Source organism: Centropristis striata, chromosome 6, assembly GCF_030273125.1.
Source record: "Centropristis striata isolate RG_2023a ecotype Rhode Island chromosome 6, C.striata_1.0, whole genome shotgun sequence".
Classification (NCBI taxonomy): domain Eukaryota; kingdom Metazoa; phylum Chordata; class Actinopteri; order Perciformes; family Serranidae; genus Centropristis; species Centropristis striata.
Genome location: NC_081522.1, coordinates 17,887,789 through 17,908,462, shown reverse-complemented (window position 1 = coordinate 17,908,462; position 20,674 = coordinate 17,887,789). Strand labels below are relative to the sequence as shown.

Below are 20,674 nucleotides of genomic sequence, written 5' to 3'. Positions count from 1 at the left end.
TCTCACTCCCTCTTTAATTCGACTGCTCTTATTTAGCTTGATGTCCTTGATATCCTCAAGTGCCCCATGTTGATGAAGCCAAATAACTTTAAGCATAGAGTCTCTAGACTAATTTTAGACTCCCACATCATTGCATGCACTCCGATGATGTGTACAATCTTGTGATGTCAGACGTAACAAAATATCCAGAGCAGAATCATAGATTTAGATGAAAGACTGGTTATTCAGTGCTGTTACACAATCATATGCCTTGTGAAAGAAAGCATGAAATCTAATAACCTTAGTGTTTTTATCGTGACTTGTAACACAGCTTTTTTTAGTCATGAGGTGCCTTTGGCCATTTTTTTTTCAGGTTTTTCAGCTCTCCATCGACGCTTTACTGCAACAAGGAAGATGAACCGATTTAAACAAAAGACTGCCTTTGGCATTCCATGCAGACCTTCCACATATATTTCAGTACGGGTCAGAATTTACGCTGCACACTCAGAATAGAGAGATAAAACACTGGCAAATGGTAGTAACATTTTACACAGGTCACGTCGTGCCATGCCATCTGACCTGGCAGTCCTCCCAAAAAAGAAATAGAGGGGAAATCACAGCTGCTGTCTCGCGCTTTCTCTCCCCTCTCTGTGTCTCACTCGCTCTCAGACAGGCGTTACCCCATCTATCCAATCCACATGGGGGGAAGCACAGTCTTAGTTATCATGTTTAATTTGTTTCCCACTGTGTCTCTAGTGTTCTCAGCTGAATTATCAAAGCGGTTTGATCTCCTCTGTTACATACAGTGTGTGCTAACCAAAAAGACAGAAAGGACATAAGAAGAGAGTGACTCGCTTTTCATAATCTAATGCACATGTTGTATACAGATACACGGATACATTTTTGGACCAAAATAAATGGGAGCAATGTAGGGGGATGCACTAAACCGTAAAACCTGTCGGCATCAGTTTGATCATTAAATGTGAGACTGATTTTGTGAAATTTACGTCTCTAAGACGATCAAAACAGTGGCCGTAAGCCAGCACATGTGCAGTGTGAGAGCACACAGTGAACTGGAGTGTAGTGAGCAGTGACCCATGCTGTGGATCTGTTTCGATAATTAAAGTTCATTGCTTTTCCATTGCGCTTTTTTTTAATTTATAGCCTAATTTAATTTGGCACTGGGGGGGGGGGGGGGGGGCACAAAAAATAAAGTGCACTTTAGAGTCTAATTGATGCTGGTTTCTCCTTAGTCCTGCACCCTCAGCATTCTTCCTCTCCAACCAATGAAGTTAACTAGGCGCGGGATGGAGTGCAGAGAGAAGGGAGGGAGGAGGGCAAAGGGAGGGACAGGCAAAGGAGGAAGAAAATAAGGAGGTTATCTCATAGGGGTGCAAATTTGATTTCTTCTACATCCATTGTTAGCTCGTGGCTTTGAGAGGCAGCGAAAGCAAAGAGTCCATTTTCTCGTTACTGTTGTGAAGGAGATTAGCAGAGGCTGGGCTTGTTTCTATTTGAGGAATAATGAAGAGTGTGTCCCTATACAAACCGGCACCACTCTTACAGCAGGTCCTCTATTAGTCCTCCCTTGTCACCCACTATGTCTCTCTCCCTGAAATATAAAAGCATGTGATAGTTTACTCATCCTGTTTTCTATCCGGCTTATAAAATGAGATAGAAGAGTGGGTTTGTGTAGTGGCATGGCGAACACAATGTGGAAGAAAGTCATGCGGAAATGGTAAACTCCCAGGATACCACACACTCACCAGGTGAGGATTCTTACCGAGGAGCTTTGCTGCTGAGGAGTGCTTTACTCTACTGTAGCAACAATGTCATCTTAATTATGTGCTTGCTGAAAACCTGCACTGACACAAGGCCTGGATCTCTCCCTAGATGGTAGAAAGGGGAAGGGATTACCTCACATCGGCCTGAAAGTATGAGCTCCCTTGCATACTTTCTGCAGCACTCTTATTTTTAGTATCTTGACTTTTTGCAGCTATGGGGAACCTCCCAAATGACCTGAATATAAGGATGCATTTGACACCTTTGTTCATTAAGAGAAATAGGGAGCAGAAAGTAAGCCTTTCATGGGCTCCCATGACAACACAAGAATGCCTGGAACAGGCCATGGAGAGGCAGCCTTACAAAGATTATGTAGCCCCACTTCTCTGCCTCCCAATAATTCACTCAGGTCCTGGTGGAGTAAAGGTGTCAGCCAAGACATTCACACCGGCAGTTCATCGGAACAGAGAAGTGGAATGATGAAAGGAAAACACCAGAGGGGATGGGGGAGGACAAGTGGCTTTTTTAATGACTCTGGTGTGTGATGGGAATGCTGTTAATGAGGAGGGCTGGGATAAGAAGCGTTGCTTCCCACGTAGAGATAGACAAGCCTGGGAGGAGCATGAAGAACAACTCGGCTCGGCTTGCTCGATGCAGCTACAGCTGAGCAAAGCCAAGCAGAGCTCGGCAGACCACAGGAGTGTGGGATGAATAGAGTTTGACTGTGAGGCAGGCAAAGATGGCATCGAGAATGAGCGGCTCCTCTTTTTCTTCTCCTCTTCCCCCATCTCCCAGAGAGACAGTGGCAGCTCTCTGGTGAAGATCAGAAAGGTGGGAGATGGAAAGTGAGCGGGAGTGGGAGAAAGAGGGAGAAGAGAGAGACAGTAGCCCCAGGAGGGTACATCTCCAGTCAGTAATTCCACTGGGGCTCACCCCACCGCTCTTCAGTTTCCATCTCCAGATGAAAAATAAATAACCTCTTCAGACGGCCTCCCTCTCCTCTGAGAGAGAAAGAGAGCTTTCCCAAGAGCAGTGTTCACTTTCCATGTAGTTATCTCTCTGTCTCCCCTCTTTAACTCAGTCTTTCTTCACACACTGTCACATTTTCACTCCGTCCACTTGTATTGTAGATGTAGATGACCACAGCTTGTTCATGTTGCATAAGGAAAGGATATTTGAAATATTCATTCAAAACACATTCCTGGACATGTACCCATGCTAAGAACAGTGAAGGGGATGTGATTTATTCAGATATTAGAATATAAAACTGCATTGCACTGGTCTGTTACTATATTATAGTACTATATTATAGTAACAGAGCAGTGCAATGCAGTTTTACATTTTATCTTTCCATCAAATCAGCGGAGAGGGTTTGCCAAAAAATAAAGTTAACATAAATCGAGAACAGACTTAACACTCACTCTGCATCATCCATTCTGTCTTTATTCCTCCCCACTTAGGCACATTGAGCTTCATGATGACTCACACACTGAAGAATTAGATGCATCATTCTACCTCCGCCCTCTGAGTGCTGTCTGCTTCAACCCTGTGTTATCAGACTGTGTCGAGGTACATCGTACAATATGGAATAAGTAACATTTACTTATCTCTTCCGCAATGGAGCATTCCCTCCCTGTGCAAGCACGACTGGCAGAGCATGGCAGCTGGTGCTGCCAGGCACTGAAGCTAAAGGCTAGTCTGGCGCAAGATTGTTCTGGAAAGCTTTGTAAGGCTGATGGCCTTGTCAAGAGAGAGAGGCTCATGGCCGATTGTGCATGACGAGTGTTCCCTGCTATCTGATGCTTCTCCCTGGGCTTTCATGCAAAAAGCTGAGTTGAGGAAAGGATGTCTCCCGTGTGTTTGTCTGGTTGTGATCGGCCGCTTTGTAGTTGTAAACACTTATTCAGCAGTATTATTAATTCAGCAATGATTTTGTTACAGTTGCTGCCATGCTCTGGTAATCACATGGTAATATTATAACTATCTGACATTTTGCTCTGCATTTCTTGCAACAGTTTTGTAACTTGGCTCGATAACACTTTACAATAACCATCTAAGTGATGTTTATAGATGGTTTATAGACCACCAATTATTAATCATTTACAAAATTCTATACATATTTAAACTTTAAATGTTTTCAAACAATTTCTTAAAAGTATAAGAATCATTTTGAAATCATTTACATACTTAATATGGTGTTAAAAATGTTATAATGAGTGCAAAACTATTAATAAACTAAGAATTATAATGTAATTGTTTGTTTATGGTAAAGAAACTTTCAACTTACATTAATATACCTTCTATTTGGCATTTATAAATTATAGTTCAACATTATTACATTTTCTATTTACCATTCTAAATGGCCTATATACGGTTTATAAATGATTATTAAACATTAATAAACTATCTGTTAACCATTTATAAATGATGGTTATTGTAAAGTGTTACCCTTGGCTCTAGGAAGACACACATAATACATATTCCAATATACAGATGCTTACTTCCTGTCTTCCCACATATTTCTATTTCTCTATTCCACTACCTGCCTGTAGCATGATAACGTTCAGCATTATAATCTAGTCTTCATATTACATCCTTTTTCTGGTAGCATGTCAGCATTTCCTTTCTTAACTCTACTATCAACTTCCACTCCTGATACCTGTAATGAACGATCTGCTAAGTGCTGATATCGCACTGTAAATCCGCTTAGGTCCTGAGAGTTGAGTCCAATAGGGAATGGGGTAGCTACACTCCTGTATGCTCATTCTCTTCAATGGTTCATTGCAGTAGCCGGAGGACAAGTCTTTTGTGCGATTTTGCACATCACAATACAATGTGTAGACATGGAGTTTCAGCAAAGAAAATTGTCTCAGCATGTGGAAACAGACATGCAAGATAGTGTAACACTGGCTTGTGAACTGGATACCCCACATTTGAAACTAGATTTTTTTTTTTTTGCAAAATTGCATGCATACTGTGCAAACAATAGTGTAGACACAAATGAACACACTCCTACACACATAAAACAAACACTGAAGTCTCAAGCCCCGCAGCTGTCTCTGGGGTATGTAATGTTCATTTTGTATTAAATATTTGAAGAAGAAAACACATGTTACGTGTAATGTAAAGTTTGTCTTAGGATAACATGACAGAAAAGGTCATGGGGTTATTAAAAGCAGTCTTTTACTTGGAATCACGACTATACTTATTTTATTTTTATTTTTTTGCAATATAATGTGATTTGACTCATTTACCCTGTGGGCACCTACGGAATTTCACTCAAAGAGACACGTACCAATCAGAAAGTCTCATAATGATCACAAGGAGACTTCCAACTATGAAATTGGGGAAAACAGCTACTAATAGACACAAAAGCATTACAAAGAGGCACAGAGTGGCTACAAAGAGTTTCAAAATGACTACAAAGAGACACAAAACCACTACAAAAAGGGGCAAAACAACCACAGACAAAACAATAACTACATATAGACAAAATCAACTTCAAAGTGATGCAAAATGACCACAGAGAGATTTGTTACCATTCCAAAGAGATGCAAAATCACAATAAAAAGAGGCTAAACAGCTATAAAGTCTGTGTGTCTTGCTCTGATGTAAGAGAGGTCTGTACCCAGGGGTCTGTACCCACAATTGTCTTATAATCCGCCCGTGATTTGCAACTTCAACACATGCGCATTGTGGCACAAGAGAAAAGATTATGAGATCACTAAAGTCAAAAGGGTTTATCCTCTGGGGAGCACAGTTATGCAAAGTAAATGTTGCAGTGGTCCTATTCGGATTTAATACTTCCTGTATACAAGTGGGAATATTTTCTTGGTAGCAGCAGGAAACACCAGTCAGTTAAGCATTATTTATTCAGGAAGTCACACTGAGATCAGAATGCAAAAGAGAACACAATTCATCCTTTGGGGATCACAGTTATTCAAAGCAGATTACAGTACAATAATCAATTTGTTTTTAATCTGTAAAGTCTAAACTCAAAAACTTAATGGCATTGTAGCAGCAGATACATTTTTTTTATAAGCCAACGTATTTTTAAAAAATGGAAAGGATGGGTTCATCCCCTGGTGCGCATACATTTGATGGCAATTGGTGGATTTGGGGTATTTTTTTGTGAACAACTACACTTTACAATGATGTTAATGCTACAAGGAAGGTCATGGGATCACCCAAATAGTAAGGACTCATTGACCTGACAGTAGTGCACAAAAATGTGAGCAAGAGTCGCCAAAATCAACCCAAACCATTCTGTGGGGACCATGAATGTCCATGGCAAATATCACATCAATCTATCCAGTGATTATCAAGTTATTAGTCCTTCCTGATCAACCAACATCATACATTGTCGATAGCAGATCAAAACATCAATGTGAAGTGACCATGTTTGTGCTGACACAACAAACTATTAAATATTTTATGCAGTTCTGTCTGCATGCTCTTACTGCCTAAACACTTAATGATTCAGATTTTCAGAGTTGGTTTTTATAGCACAGTTAGATACAGGCATTTCATCATAAAACAGCTTAATGTGATTGTGGAAGTCAGTTCCTGCATCAAATACCAATTGAAGCCCGCTATTTAATTCCTGGAGGAAAATCCAAATGAGTAAAATCTGAAGAAAGAACAGAAGGGGAGAATTAGAGAACAGTGCTCTAATTTGTCAGTTTGCCACGTAGCAGCATGCTAGCCACTTCAGCTTCTGCTCTCATCTCTTCCTGGACACACCTAGTGACTCACCATGATGTCTATCACACCAGAAAATGGAATTAATGATAATCAAATAAATCTCCTGAACATCCTCCTTTTCTTATTTCCCTCACCTTCCTTGGTCACATATCACACTCATTCGCCCCAAAGAATTCTACATAGCACTTTGCCTTTTCTTTCTTGATTAGTATTCTCCTTCTCTCCCACTCCAAGGTTTCATTTCTCAGCTTTACCATCCAATTCATTCTTTGCCGTCTCCTCTTACCACACTACATTTCTCTTATCCACAGTTTTTTTTTCATAAGAGTGATTATGTCTCCTTTTTCTCTCACACTTATCAGTTATTTTAATTTAAGTCTTAAACCGCACACACGGTTAACTTCCTATTGTACAATCCCAGGTTGCTTTCATGTGGATTTGCATTACATATGCTTATTGGCTTAGTGTGTTATAACTCCTGTATCGCCCCACGGTAGCATGGCATCCGTTCTCATGCATTTTTCTTCAGAGGCTTTTGCCAGCCTTTCATATGAGAGTCAGACATTTCGAGGGAGAGATTTCATATTGGTAATTTACTCCCCTCTCTCTCTGGGGCTAACCATGCAGTCTGTGTCTTTCATCTTCCCTGCTTCTCCTCAAACTACCTTTTGCCTGACTTTTCCCTCTGCCTTTTGAGTGTTAGTATTGTGTCCCTATTTGCCTCCCTCTGAATGTTTCCCTCTATGTGCCATTCTTAATGTCTTCTTCTCTATGTAAGCATCTCCATGTAGTTCTGTCATCCCTAATGACAGGGTCTTCACGAAAACAGATCACAATGTCTTCGAAGACTCTAACAGTTTTGATGGGGCCAAACCAATTACCTCTCCCATCACGAACAAATGACAGCTGCTCTGTACACTGTTGAAAACCTTAGACAGGACGGTGGATCCATTTCACAGGCAGATGAGGAGAAGGAAGATTTCCTTGTCAAAAATAATTAATCAAAGAGACAGGACTGGCCTGAGTGAAACCAAGAGCCCACGAAATGTTCTATTCACAGTATGACGCTTCATCTCACAGTCACTCTACCTTTTCTCCTCCCCCTATTGTCTTGGATACTGTATTTTCCTGTATAGCTCTATAGTCTGTCAGCCTTTCTTTCTCACTGCAAATCATATCTCATCCCTCCCCTTCTGCTTGAACTCTCTTTGGACTCCAGATGCTAATTCAGTCAGGCACTTAATCAGACATATTAATTCCATATCTCCCCTGATTGCACTAATTCCACTCTGCAATGAGTTTCTCTGCGGCATCCCTTTGGTGCAGCAGAAGTTTAAGCTACACTGCTAACCAGGTTTGGTAAAAGCATTTTTTAAAACACATCTTGCGTTGACAACAAATGTATGGCAAAAATGATATGCTGGGTATAGAAATAATGGAGGTAGGCTTCCTGATGTCACCCACTGGTTTGTGGACTACTTGATTGTTCCCTTTTTCCTGTAAGTCGCTTTGGATAAAAGCGTCTGCTAAATGAATAAATGTAAATGTAAGTTATCAGCTAACACTAATTCTAGCTAGCTTGTTTAGCAAGGGGAATCCATTCTTTGAAATAAACGGCTGGTTGAGATCATAAACTCATACGGAAAATGCTTACTAATACAATAAATCAAGTGTGAAGTAGGATCATTTTCTTATAGACTTCTATATAATCTTTTTGCAACCAGTGGAGTCGCCCCCTGCTGGCCATTCGAAGCAATGCAGGTTTAAGGCACCCATTCATTCACTTCACTTTTCAAGCCCAGAGTTTGACAATTGGACAAAATGATACACGTTAAAGTCTGTGTTGTGTCATGTTTTGCTGTCATTCTTCATCCCTACAGCCATTTGATTTCCATTCAACTTGTAGATAGCCATGTTTTGTGCCATGCTGGAAATAAATCACATGTAAATAAATAGACTTCATATTGCACCAGTTTGCCAATTACAAATCAGACAAGCTGATAATGTGCACTGCCTTTGAATCATGTTGGCTAATCAACATAGAATGTTGGCATACTGGTCTGTATTTCAAGAAAGTCTGGTTGTCAGTAGCAGTGGTTATTGACAGTAAATTCATGACACAGTGCAGAAACAAGCATGCCTGTACACACACACACACACACACACACACACACAAGCACATAGAGATAAACAGAATATGCCAGAAAAGCCTGTAAGCTCTCATATTGTCTAGTGACAAATGGTGTACATAGCTGAGACGTGTATTAATTAAAATCATATTAAAGTACTGATTTAGCTGCATTCTAATTTAATTAAGTCACAGATCATGTAATTGAGAGAATTACAAAATTGCATTCTTTGTTCCAGATAATTGTATTCCATCTTAATGCCTGCTTTAAAGTCCGTTAATTTGTTTTATCTCATACCCATCGTCTTCCTTAGACTTTTTTTTAAAATGGAAAATATGGCTTGGATTCTCTGTGTGCATTTGCATCATGTCAAAGCAAACCTTAGAGATTTCATGGATCTTAAACTTCTTGATATGATCTCTCTGCCTTTACCAGCAAAGTAATTTACAATAGATGATTATCTATCTATCTATCTATCTATCTATCTATCTATCTATCTATCTATCTATCTATCTATCTATCTATCTATCTATCTATCTATCTATCTATCTATTTCTCTATCTATCTATCTATCTATCTATCTATCTATTTCTCTCTCTCTCTTATTTTTCCCTTACTGTCTGGCCACTTAGCAGTCTGGCCTGGCGAGGGCCCTCTACCAGACACAGATGGATTTACCATTAGATAATGACAAATGGCAGGCGCAGCTGAGCTGATTTCAGCACTTACTGCTCCTTTGGGAGCCTGTACTCACCACACTGCAGACCACACTGACCACCCCCCACCCAAGATCTTAATTGAACGAATGGCTGTACAGCCAATTGATTCAGCTTGACATGCATTTCTGGTCATTTCCAGTGGGCGATGTAGTGTGACCTGCGGGTCAAAATATGCTGCGATCTGGAGCAGAAGGCACTGACATTAGTCTTGATTTGTTGGACTACTACTCTTCCAGAGAGGGACTTTATCTCTGTGAGTTCATGGGAGATAAAGAGAAAAGGGGGGAATGGCTGAGCAGATCTTTGATGTCCAGCAGACCCCTGGAGATATAGAAGTTTATTGGGCTGACTGATGTTAAAGATGTGATGAGATAATAAATGGTGCTCTGGTGTCCATGCAAATTATAAGGTGGCAATAAAACATTTTCAGGAAACTTAATTGCTGGAGGGGCTTTGATATTCATTCCAATTTATTTTAACTACAATGTTTGTGATGTTTAACCCTCTGAAGCCCAAACCGTCTCAGGGCATGTTTTTTCTATTTTACTTTTTACTCACTGTGGCCTTGTATTTTACTGCCATATTCAGTATAAGTCTTGCAGCTCTATGGAAACAGCACAATTATGGCTAGAAATGGGACCAACTCAAGAACAAAAAGACAAAAAGCAAGTTGAATTTCTCTGATAAATTATTATATTTAGATTGGAATAAAATTAAATTTATATACACAACACTTTTCCAAGTGTCGGGTCTCCACATGCTGAACATATTGAACAACTTGCATTTTTACAACTTCTACTTTTCTTTGTCTGCTCGATGAAAACAGTCTGCAGTTGTGTCTGATTTGAGAATTCCATGTTTTAACAGGATCTAGTTATTCTAAACAGTTTCTTTTGGCAACATTTTACATAGAACACACATACAAACATGATTTTGACAGAAATATCATAATTTTAAGCTTTGTTCCATTCAATGACTTCACATTTTAACTATAATGCCTGTTTTTAAAGTTCCTTTCTATTATAAATGGTATTTATTTGGCAATCTTGTAATACTATTATTATTATATTAATTATTATATTACTATTATACTGGGTTCATAGGGTTTGTAATTCAGAGTTTATAAAAGATTTGTTTCCACTGCCAGATTAGTCATTTATGGACTTTCCAAAACTGGTGATAGTGACATGAAAGTTATATGTTGTGTTGTGAGGCACACAATATTTTGTGAGAATATGTTGGGTTTTTTTATTCAAACATTGCATAAAATATCAGTTTAAGAATAAGTAACAGTTAATTTGTCTAATTTTTGCAGTTCACTCTAAGAAGTACACTTCTTCTGCACTCTTACCCTACAGTAACATAACAAAACACTGCATAAGACTATAACAAAGCAAAATCACACTTTGTTTCATATCACTCCTGATCCTACAAAGACACAACCACTATTGACGTCTCTGACAGACCATCTGTATGTTTAAGGTTCCAGTATGGTATTTTCTTCTTAATTAGAAAGAACATACATCTTTTAGACACATTCTGAAGCACTGACTCAAGACAAGCTTTGAAAAATGCAATGATGCAGCGTTTTGTCAAAGAAGGAGGAGAGCCGGGGGGTGTTTTGTCTGCGTGTGTGTGTGTATGTGGGGTGCAATATTGATGTTGTTGATAATAACAACAATGATAATGATTACAACGGCAAAGCCCATATCCATCATCACTATCTGTGGGCATAATTTGTCATTCTTAGTGAAGTTTCAGCCAGAGAGTTCTATCTCATCTCACAGTGGTGCACTTCATGTTGTTTTACTACACTGCACTAGTTAGTATGTTAGTGCAGCTTGTGAACAGTTTTGTCATATTTATTACCAGGCACGTACACACATAGGGCCCTAGGGGTGCTTGGGCCCCTGGCCTTTTTGCCTGGTATTAAAAAGTGCCCTCTGAGTGTTTTTTTGTTTGTTTATTGTTTTTTAAATAACATGAACAAATAGGGATGTAAAAAAAACGGCGCTTCAAAAACTCCACGGTATTTTACCGTACGTATTTTCTTGTAATACAAGGTTGCTGTGTGTGTTGAGCCTGCCATTTCTCTGTCCGTTGCATCACGCACTCGCCGCCAGAGAGAGAGAGAGAGACAGAGTGAGAGCGGGCGAGTAAGTGAGAGGGAGAGAAGCCGCTGCCCCCTGGATAACTGAGGAGACGTGACAGTAGAGCAACTTGAACCTGTGAGTTACGCTCCAACTAGTCGCCGTCCACTTATTCGCTTAAATATGGGTCATATTTCAGAAAAACGCCCTATTTTAGTGAATGTGTCAGCATCCATCGGCTGCAGCTCTGCTGTATCACGGCTCTATTTTTACCGGACATTTTTTTTCTTTTAAATACATTTTTAAAATAACATGCACTGTGTTTACAGTGGATCATATTTCCCTCACTACAGGTCTGAGGTTTTAACATCACAAAATAGGCGGATCAACAGGTCTGCACCCAGTTGTTGTCCCACTTTCTTCTGTAGAGGAAGGTCTGGTGGCGAGACTATTTTCCTACTACTCTTCCGGATTAAAATGAGGTGTTTTTGGTTTTGTGCTTCTTACAACCACTATAGTGTGGGCTGTTTGTCATGCCACAGTTCTGAAACCTGCTATTCTAGTCTAGATATAAAGTTTATTGTGACTTTGCTACTACTGTGTGAGCTAACAAAATAACAATGATAATAATAATAGCTAATAATAATAATAATAATATAGTAATTTCAGCATTCCGGGGATATAAACTGTAGGTTATCTGTGTTTGAAATATTACCATCTGTATTTAAACTTGATTCGTGTTTACAATAATTTTTTGACATAGAATAAATGGCAATTGCATATCACTTTCACCTACACAGGATACATAGCTAAGTAGTTAGCTTTCTATCAGTACTTTTTAAATTGACATTAATTTCAATATTGTGTCAAAGAACCAGAAACATTTTTTTGGGGCTGGCTTTGCGCGCACACATGCTGCCCTTTTCTGACTTTGAGCCCCTGCCCCTCTATAATCATGTGTACATCCCTGTTTATTACTGTCATTTCACCATTATATTAACATGTTTATTTACTTTAGTTGCTGAACTTACATGTAGAGCTTTAGACTGGTTCTGTATGTTCTTCAATCTCAACAAATCGTATAAAATAAACAAATAATCAACAGTGAATTGATCTGGATAAGTGGATTAATTGATTGATTAATTGATAACACTGCCTGAGATAGCTATATCCCATGTGTCATAAACTTCAATTGTGAAACTACAATTTGGAAAGCACAGACCTCCACCATGAAAATGATACATTCAAGTGCTCCTTGGATGGTCCCATTTCCCCAGTTGAAAAGTTGTTAGATGCTACAAAGAAGATGCGTTGCATTGTGAGATGTAGCTGTTTCCAATATTTGCATGAAGACCAAAAGCAAAGGAAAGATCAAGAGAGCCATGAAATCTGATTGGTAAAACTATTTTTTCCGAGTAGTTTGAAACCACATGGATGCAGCACACATGGTCTATCTCAATGTTAACAAAAACAAAAATGTATTGTGTGTCCGCCCGATGATCAAAATTTAATGGAGCCATGGTTGGCCAAAGATAGTTTTTTTTTTTTCCATAATGCTGCTGACAGACAGAAACCTCCCTGAAAACATTACCTCCTTGGTGGTGGTAAAAACCAACATGATCTCAAAAAATTACATGAAATGATCACAACCTCTCAACACTGAATTCCCCGCTGGTGGTACGTAATGTGTAAATATTATGTGCCACCAGCACCCAGTGAGCAATTTGCAATTTGCAATTCATGACGCAGCGGAGCTTTCTAAAAGAAACACATACGTCATTATACATACACATATACTTTGCGGTTGTAAAAATCGCAGTTTCTGTTAATTTTGGCTACAAAATCACAATGTTTTGGGCAAAAATCTTCCTGGTAAGGCGTTCTAAAAGAAGGAAAATGAATGCATAAATACTGGAAGTGAGGTAGTTACGAGGGTGAAGTGAACCACAGAAGTAATGTTAAAAACTTAAGTTACGTAAATGTGATTCACAAACTACAAAACTTTTGTAAAAAATCGTTTACTTTTTTTTCCGCACGGGACACAAACCCCGTTCTCCTGGGTAAAAGTCTGCCATTGGGTTGACCCATCCACTTCCCCTCCTTCCCGCCCTCCCACTGAGTGACTGAGTGACTGAGTGACTGAGTGACGCTGTTATACCGTGGAATCTGTGTGCCCAGCAAGAAAAAGGATCCCCGTTGACTTAACATTGGCATTGTTTCCATGCTGGTGCTGTTTCATGCCACCAGCTTGGAATTCAGTGTTGAGAAGTCGTGGTCTTTTCACAGAATTTTGTGAGATCAGACTGTAAAACAACACATCAATGAGCCAAACTTTCCCACATAGTCTCTTGTTTAGACAGAGGTAAGCACTGTACTATATTTTGAGTCAATCCCACAAACACTATCCAACTGCCTTAAATACTCACTAGAGTGCCAAACTTGTGCTTGGAAACAGTCCCAGACAACTACATTTTTACTTTAACATTTGTGAAAATGATAGTGTCCAGTTGTTTAAGGACATTATTTAAAAATAAAATATTAGTACTAAAAGGTTTAGACGCACTGCTAGGGGATGTGGACTATTGGTCAGACAGGATTTCTGTTAAAACAGGAAGAACACAGCTCCTGCAAAACTATCCAATTTCACTGCAATCTGCTAATTCATTACTGTTCTTATATTTAAGCATATTTTATATATTTTTAAAAAAATGTTGGCATCAGCAGCACATTAAAAGGGTCAAGATGTGTTTGCTGGTCATCTGGATGTAATGCAGCTGTAATATGAAAACACAACTCCGTGGCAAGGCTACACAAATGAGACAGAAGCAGCAAAACTCTTATCTTAAAACAAAGGTTGAGGTCATGATAGGCGCACACAATAATGTTCCAGTGGATCAAACACACGCTTATTTGCACTCACAGTTCCTGCTCTGTACTAATGGATGGCGGGCGAGATGGAGAGCTTTATCTCCGTTTGCTTTTGTCCCCCATAATTTATTCAGCGGGGTCTGTCCTCTGTGTAGTGTGTACGTGTGCGCCGGCTACGCATGTGTGTGTGTTTGTGAGGCGTTATGGCTTTGACTGTCCCCTTGTCTCTGGGGAATGAGCTCTTCCGACTTACAGTAGCGTACTGTAAAGCTCCTCTTGTTAAATAGAGGTTCTCAAAGGCACTAAAATATCAGCATCAGCAAAGAGTGCTGAGGAAGTGGTTGAAAGGAAAACTAACAAGATGACTCAATGATTATTTAGAAACAGTAAAGAGAATTTTGAATTAGATGTACTCTATCCTGGGGGTTTAAAAAAATGCATTTTTTGGTAGTTGAGTAGATACATCATAATCTTTCCAAAACAGTGCATTATTCATGGCCTGTATTCCATGGAGCCCGTGAATCGGAGTAACCACAAGCTGCATCACTGTAAATCTGTTTTTAAAGTATTCTTACACTTTGCTTCTTGTATTTTCAGGGACAGCTTTACAGTGGATTGGAAGTTAACATGAGGATGACCAGAACCCATTGGAACTGTGATTGAATTGGCAGGTAAGAACTGAATTACAACCAGAAGCTTAACCTGGGTGACCAAGACATGACGAGTTCATCTGTTTCTTTCAGAGAAAAAGAAATACTGGAGATAAACAGACAGATACAGATAAACAAGTTTTGTGCTTGTTTTTCACGTCAGAAATGCAGGTAATCAATCTAATTTTGAGGTGGAAATAGCATCTCTTTGGTCAAATCATATTCAGCCATTTTAAAAAGAGCTGCAGAGGAAAGAAGTTACTACTTCAGTGGATACACCTGGCTTTTTTTTTTTGTACTCACCCTGGGAATAGACCTTTTCAGCCAAAATAAATCACTCTTATTACCTCAGCAAACCACACTTCTTAAAAGTGTGGGAACACAACACAGTCCAAAGGTGTCTAATTCTGGTGGATTGCAAACTATAAATCACCAGCGTGTTTCTCCGTCTTCTGCCCCATGTATGCTGAGATTAGCTTCCAGCCTCCTGTGATCATGAAAAGGATTTAGTGGGGAGAGTCAATGAATGGCTAAATGAATGAACTGCATGCTATTTCTATTGTCTTTCCCCCAATTTATTTGAGCTTTTTCACAACTGAGCCATTGAATACATTCTAGGTTACACCATGTAGCTTTTAAATCATTGTATTTTTTTCTTGTATTCAGGGGTCGGACAAAATAACAGCATCATCCTACAGTGTAATCCATGCGTACCAATTATTTCAGTTTTTGAAATGTCATCAGAGAAGTTCAAGGATGTTGTTAATGAGTAATTGGGCTTTACTATAAGAAGAAAACACCTTGCAAGTCTGGATTAATGAACATATTTGTTCAATCCATAAAACTGAATAAGGTGTATGTCTCTGGAGCAGGGTGTCAATGGGAATAATAATTTTTGGGAAAATGGCTACATTATGAGAGAACTATATTCGTGCCATAGAGCGCACTGGGTCCTCTAAAATAGCCTCACTTTCTTTGGCTGTTTTATGATCATGCAGAGCATTTATTGAACATAATGACTCCCACAAGATGGCTAACTATACCATTACACATCCACAATCATGTCTAACAGGTGGAAATTGTGTTGTGGGTATATTGTGGGCATCCTTGGACTTTCCCCAGATGTAAACCCATCTAGCTGAAGGAACAACAGCTATCAGACTATTTTCATTTATGTGTCCTCGTCCATTAGCCTTGGATACAAGCTTGTTCACAAAGGCAAGGCTGCTGTACCGAGACGGTTTTTCATCCAAGGGCAGAATAATGACTTTTACTGTGTGTAGTAACTTTGTTTTGAGAGAACATGAAGTTTTTCTTGAATCTGTTTCACAGCTTGGTTGACTTATTAGTGATGCAATAGCTTTGCATTTTGTCTACCAATAATGTTAGTTCTCTTACTACACTGTCGCCCATAAAGTTGGAATAAAATACTTTTTTACCTGTTTCCATGAAATGATTGTGACAATGTGATTTATTCTTGACAGATAAATTGTTTATCTTCTCAAAACTTTATTAATCAATATCTTCCAAACCTATCACAATGAAAATGAAACCACAGGTGTCTGAAAACAAAAATATTCCAACTTCATGGGCTACCGTGTATATGTACATAATATACATATGGAGTGCAATGAGCTGTACAAAAATATTTTTGCTTGTGAAATCAACCCAAAATCAAAAATACATATTTTTTTTCTCTTACTGTAGTGCTGTTTAATTATCTAGGTTGTTAAGATAAGCAAAGATAGAACTTAATTAATCCTGAGGTAAATTTGAGATTGCTCAAAAAATAGATTTCACTAATAAGTCATAATGTGCATGATATTTTATGCATGATGTTTTAGTGTGAGTTGTAAATAGTTGTAGATATCGGCTGTAGAGATAGCTGTCTTCTCTTGAATATAATAGAACTAAATAGCACTTGGCTCTTGGTGCTCAAAAATACATTTAAAAAATTTAACAGCAATGTCGCTAGACAAAAATTATGACCCAGTTTCTCAATCCCAACAGCTTGTTGTAAACAGTTTCACATAGGAACTATTTTCTTTTCAAACTACAACCTCTCATGAATGAGAGGCTCGTACTTGTGACAGCGCGTGATGTAAACAATAATGACGTCTTCCTCAACAGAGTTGAGAGAATTCTTATAGGCTTTACCCAATCACAGCACTGCTCTGAATAAGAAACGACACGTGTCTGCTTTGACGCATGAGTAAGTCTGTGAAGAAAATGGAAAGAAAGTACACTATAAAGTTACCGAAGTGGAAACATCTGAAGAATTCTTATGACTCTCAGCAGTGTTTCCATGCTGGTTGCTCAGCTCACACTGTAAGCAGTCTATTTTCACTAGACATTTCACCTTTGTGCCAGGCTTTTTTTTTCTCAAAGAAGTGCTTTTGGACTGCACAGAGAAATACGCCTCTGGTGTGATCAGCCCTGCTTCAACTCATGCATGAAACTTCCACTCCATGTTTGCTCTACTTTTGGTGTGAACGACTGTCGCAGTGTCAGGGAGCTTTAACTTGCAACCACTGTTCCTCTAGGCTGATGATGCTGTTTGTCTGTGTCGGCCATATGTTGTCATCATTTTTGCGTCTATTATCCCTGCCACAGTAAATCATTGTGGAGGTTTTTATGGCTGATGCAGAAGCAAATCACGCGCTGACTATCTGGCGGCTTTGATAGTTTGTTAGTTTAGTCATGCTGCTTTGGAAAGTTGCATATAAAAGTGATGATTGTCAGACGAAAAGAGAAATGGCATTCATCTTATTTGTTATGACTCACATGAATAGTTGCTTTTGTGATTCACTTACTTCAAAGCTCCTTTTTATGTGCTATTTCTCTTATGTTATCCAGCCTTTATATGTGTCCCACTGGGGCAGGATATTGTGTTTCTTCATGGAAATAATATTGAATTGGTGCAATGGAATCAATTCACATGTGTGTTGTTTTTTTTAAATGTCGCCTTTTCCTTTGACTATACAAGAAAAAGAAAAACAACATCACAACACACTACATGTTCTCAAGCATGTTAATTCTCATGTGGTGATATGTTATTGAGTGAAAAACATCATAATTAGTTGACTTTATCACAGGACTTGAGAATAAACCTTCCAACAGAGTCCCTCTGTGTTTTCTGAGTCTGATCTTTAACGTTGTTTGCTTTAATCGTGGCATTCATTCATCAAATAATTTGAGTTTTGTAATGTCATATCTGCAGAAAGTTATAATGTCACGTTCACTTCTCTCTCTATTCATTCTGTGTTTCTGCTTTTGAAATGTGCTTATGAACATCTCTAAACTAGGATAGTGTGTGAGTATGAATATGAAGGGAAAATGTTAACAAATAGGGCCTAGTATTAAACAGTGAGGGCACTCATCCATTTTTTTAATAATCTTTTCTTAATGATGGTGAGGTATTATCACAATTTCATGGCAGAATATATGAAATTATGAAGTGAATTTTATAGAAATACAAATTAAATATAGTGGTCATATGCAAAATGCAATGTCAATTTCCCCCTTTTTTCTCTTTTATACTTTAAATTATGTTATTTAGAAGAGAGAGTTCCTGCACATGCTTTTACCTGCCAAAAAAAATCAATGGCATTTAGTATATTATAAGGCACTTCCTACCATCAAAGATGGACATTCAACAGTTTATGTTGCATGGCAACAAGGTTGAATAATGAAAAACATAATAAAAGGTAAATCCTGTCTGCAATCATCTATTTTCATAATATAAACATCATCTATTTCATTATTTCACTCAGTTTTTGTTGTTTATATAGTTATGCAAGTTAATGAAGAAAGAAAGAAAAATACACTGAATCTCACAACTCAAATACATAAATATGGAGATGATGAAGATATTGTGCAGAGATCATCCAAAAAAGTGCTTCAGTACTTATAACCCATTTCCTCCTACACACCTGTCTACAAGAATTTCAAAGGTGTGCATGAGCCTTCACAGTCGAAATCCTTTTAAGTTCTGCCTCAAACTGTGGTGAGAAGCATTTTAACGGCAGCGTCCTGTAGAACAATAATGGGATCCATCATTCAAAGCTGAGAAGCTGCAAGGTGTCAAAAAGAATTTTATATTAGGTCTGTTCTTTCTGGGGTGTATCTAATCAATGAGCAAAGCAATAGTGGTGAACAAAGTAAGGGCTCTAAGTCTTCCACTGTTTGCTTTACACAAATCTCACTATTTCCCATCATGACAAAATACTACTAAGTAAAACTTACTAATCCCTGATTAGGCACACTATTTACTGGCATTTTAGTGAACACACCACCTTAAGGAAAAACACACACATCACAAATCAGAAAATAAGTTTTTAAATGTATTTCTTATCTTTCTTAAATCATTAACTAATAATTCATCCACTCAAGCATCCATTTAAATCCAGGTAAACCAAGATGAGGTAAAAAAAATATTTGTTGCAACAACAAAAAAATGTATATAAATGTAATGACATGTTTGTAAACCACCAGAGGTCCCCCCAATCTCATTGTTACCATTATAGCAATCATTATTGTTACCACTCCTTTTGCTTTCCTTCCTGTCAATTAGCTAACATGCTCTCAGCAGCTGACCTTCAGCTTAAATGATGTTTCAAATTCACTGACACATCAATCAAGAAGACATTAGAAGTCTGTGTCCTTGAACATGTCACCACTGAACAGATGTTAAAATCAGTCATATGTTCAGAGAAGGAGAGCAGAGCTGTCCAGCTTCAGTGTCCAAGATTAAAATCCAATCCGGTGCAATGAATTAATTCAATCTTAACTGACTCTTAATTATATTACATTATCTGACACAGTAGCCTCTAGGTTTGCCTCTGGTTTGTAGATTTCATCAGCGTGCCTTATCTCCCTCTTACCTCGCATGTTCTCTCAAGCCCCAAACTCAATCACAGGGACACCTCGCTGCCTGAATGCCCGGGGTTCGCAGCCTCAGAATGACCTCTGCAAGGCTCGGTCAGATTCGAAGTGATGCATGCTCACCCTGACCTGAGCCGGACACCAGAGCGACAGCGATATTACAGACAGACTCCTTCATCCCACATCCTTGAAGAGTAGCAGTTAGCATCCATTTTCTGCCCGCAGCCTCTCTGAAATGTTCACAGCGTGAAGAATTATTTTATCAATACCTCTTGTCACCCACAAGCCCCCACCGCCAACACAGAGCTTACTGTGAAACAAGAAGGCTGTCACGTACACAGCTTGTAAAGACTTTCACATGCTAAAAGCATACACCACAGACACATTCTCACAAAGATGCACACCTTCTGTGCACTTAGTACAAATCTCTTTTTTTCTATTAGAAATAACAGGAATTAAAACATTGTGCCAGAAGGAAAAAAGGTTTGTTTACCAGCATAAGTGTATGTATCCCTGGCCAGCGGGGCTAAACAAGCTCCTGGTGGGGCACTTATGTCCGGAGAGGCCAATTGAAATTACTGCAGCTCATTTATCAGGAAAAGGTGTCACTTGGGAGGGTCATCCTCTGGCTAAGGGGGAGGCCAGTTGCTCTTTCTCTGTGCAGAACTCTCCTGCATAACAGAATAACAAGTGTAATGCCCTGCAGTAATGATACATCATCCTCATCACGCTCCTGAGCAGATACTGGAATGTTGACTCACAAGTAAAGCATCATCACCAGCAATGGCCTCATTCAAAAATAGAGAGATGCGTCATTGCTAACAGCCAGATAGTGTATGTTTGTATAAAGAAACACTGGGGGAACATGT

The 20,674-nt window shown here is 38.9% G+C and overlaps 1 protein-coding gene across 2 annotated transcripts in view; it reads left to right on the top strand.

Annotated features, from left to right (window-relative positions):
- The window catches only part of lrrc4ca (leucine rich repeat containing 4C, genome duplicate a), a 182,865-nt gene that overhangs the window by 138,085 nt on the left and 24,106 nt on the right, over positions 1-20,674 (top strand). For both annotated transcript variants that reach the window (XM_059335029.1, XM_059335031.1), the window contains one exon: positions 14,869-14,942. The gene's annotated coding sequence lies outside the window, so the exon portion shown is untranslated. The remainder of the gene's footprint in view (positions 1-14,868; positions 14,943-20,674) is intronic.